The 2403-nt window shown below is 36.4% G+C and overlaps 1 protein-coding gene across 4 annotated transcripts in view; it reads right to left on the bottom strand.

Annotated features, from left to right (window-relative positions):
* ANKIB1 (ankyrin repeat and IBR domain containing 1) overlaps window positions 1–2403 on the bottom strand; it is a 177589-nt gene that overhangs the window by 131999 nt on the left and 43187 nt on the right. Inside the window, exons 1-2 of one of the 4 annotated variants that reach the window (XM_032253059.1) lie at window positions 1391–1805; window positions 1074–1281 (exon numbers count right to left, since the gene is read on the bottom strand). The exons of the other annotated variants lie outside the window; for them this stretch is intronic. The gene's annotated coding sequence lies outside the window, so the exon portion shown is untranslated. Of the gene's footprint in view, window positions 1–1073; window positions 1282–1390; window positions 1806–2403 lie in introns of those variants that run through there. 4 annotated transcript variants of the gene reach the window in all.

A 2403-nucleotide genomic window follows, 5' to 3' on the forward strand; every position in this document is an offset into this window, starting at 1 on the left:
AGAAAGAAAGAAAGAAAGAAAGAAAGAAAGAAAGAAAGAAAGAAAGAGAGAAAGAAAAAAAATTACTTATGTCCCGAAAGGTGAACTTTTAGCCTCAACTGAAGCCTCATACCTTAAATCAATCACATTTTCAATTAAAAAGATAAAAATTATATACTATGTATGAAAGTTTAGAAATCTATAGTCAAATATTGTTTTAAAAGGAAATAATTTTTACTGTTTTTAAGCAGTGTTAAATGCCTGAAATTTTTAAAAAGTGAATTATATGTTTACATTTTGGGGAACTGATTTTTCCCGAATATATCTTTAATAATTATGTACATATAAAATTAGCACAAGTTTACATATAAGATTAAAAGACAACAATTCTCTTTCTCAAACTAACTACAAAGAACAACTACAAGCTGCTACAGTATAAAACTGTTTATATTCACTGGAAAAGAATCCACTCCACCACCCACTGTTTCAAAGTCAATAAGTCCTCCTAATTTCACTGTGCCCTCCACCATTAGGTACTCTTTATCACCCATTATTATTACTACAGGGGAAAATCTAGAGGTGGTATTTTGTGTCAGAGTATAAAGCTATTTCACTTCTAGGAGCTCTCCTTTTTCTTCTTCGTTGTCCTGCTGAACCTAAATGAATTTATTAAGTTAAACTAAGTTTATTCGATGTTATAATTTCAGCCCCATTTGTCTGAGGATGTTCTACTTTACTATGTGGAAAAGAGTTAGCATAGCAGGCTTCAGATGGCTATCCTTAGAAAAGCCTCTTGCAAGGTTGATCCATGGCTGATGTCTGGGAACTCAGATTTCAGGAGGGTTCCCACCATCCTAACTGATAGGAGTCCTTCAGAGTACCAAAATTATTTGTACAAATAATGTGGCATATGCTAATCACCTGCTTTTCTTCAGAAACTCTGGAATTTTGGTACATGCTAGTCAAAATGTACCTATGCGACCAGCTGTCAATCAAAACCTTGGACATGGAGTCTCTAAAGAGCATTTCTGGCAGGTAACATTTTATATGCATTGTTATAATTCAATACTGGAGAAATTACATAAATTGCATACATATTGTGTGATTCCATGGGAAGAAGACCCTTGGAAGCTTGTGCCTGGTTTCATCTGGGCTTCATTCCATGAGCCTTTTCCCCTTGCCGATTTTGCTTCAAATCTTTTAACTTTGTAATTTAACCTGTAATTTTAACTTTGAACTATATGCTGAGTCCTGTGAGTTCACTAAGGGAATCACTGAACCTGACAGTGGTCTTGAAGGCCCCTGAAAAAAAAAATGGTGTCAGAAGTGGGATTTACCAAACCATCTCACTAATATATGGCAAATGCATTGTCTGCGAAAAGAAAGGATGAAGAGGTAGAGTATCACAAACATTTGATGCCTGGGCAGCTCATAATATGAAACAGTACGTGAGCTGCTTTTTACTATGAGGGATCAAAGTTGCCAGTGTAATTTGAGAATGATAGATCCAATGCTAGGAGAGTTCACTGTTGATCCCCTGGCTGCTTTGGCAATTTTGGCTAAAGTTGGGGGTTTGGGGATACATCCAAGGTGATGTCTTTTGTTTTTGCTCTTTCCTGAGAGGAGAAAGAGCCCAAACATTACTAAAAGTGAGCACTGAGTGGGCAAAAAATGTTAAAAGTTTACACTGTTTTCTCCTCCAAGTGCCAGGGATAAAGGTTAAATCAACTCTCAAGGCTAGAGTAAAGCTTTAGATAAACTCAAAAGGAAAAAGTTTCTTAAGCCTAGCTGCTACTGCACCAACCCCATCACCCTTGCATTCTATCGAAGATCTACACCAATCCTCCCACCCCCACCCCCACAGCTGTAATGTGAACCTATAAATGAGAAATTTACTGCTAGGAGTTTAAGTAAATGTATAATTATTATAAAGAAAAAGGAAATTTTCACAAAATCATTTTGTATTTTGTGGGCATTGCATCTGGATGTATGATGAAACTGATGTAAATGTTATATGCTTGTAATTTCATAACTGCTAGAAGGATAATCATCCCAATCAGGAAAGCTGTAAAGAAGAACTGTTAATGGGACAAAACTCCCTTGCTTTCTGCTGGTGGAGAGCAGAATGAAATGTAAACACTTTGAATATCAGAAAAGGAGTAAGTCTCCATAGCTGATGATTTTTGCCTACTAGAACATCTGCAGAAAAAGGAGACAACACAAACAGAGGCAATTTCTAGATGTAGATATATATTTAGTTTTAAAAACCAGTTTTTATTTACTAACGAGTTCTTATAAAATCAGATTCTGACCCTTGGAGGGTCACAATATTTCAGCCTGGGGTGTGTGTGTGTGTGTGTGTGTGTGTGTGTGTTGAGTGTGTGTGTGTGTGTTTTGAGTGGGTCAATCTGGACTCTAAGACTG

Source organism: Sapajus apella, unplaced genomic scaffold, assembly GCF_009761245.1.
Source record: "Sapajus apella isolate SASKATOON/1434 unplaced genomic scaffold, GSC_monkey_1.0 scaffold81, whole genome shotgun sequence".
In the NCBI taxonomy this organism is placed as follows: Eukaryota; Metazoa; Chordata; class Mammalia; order Primates; family Cebidae; genus Sapajus; species Sapajus apella.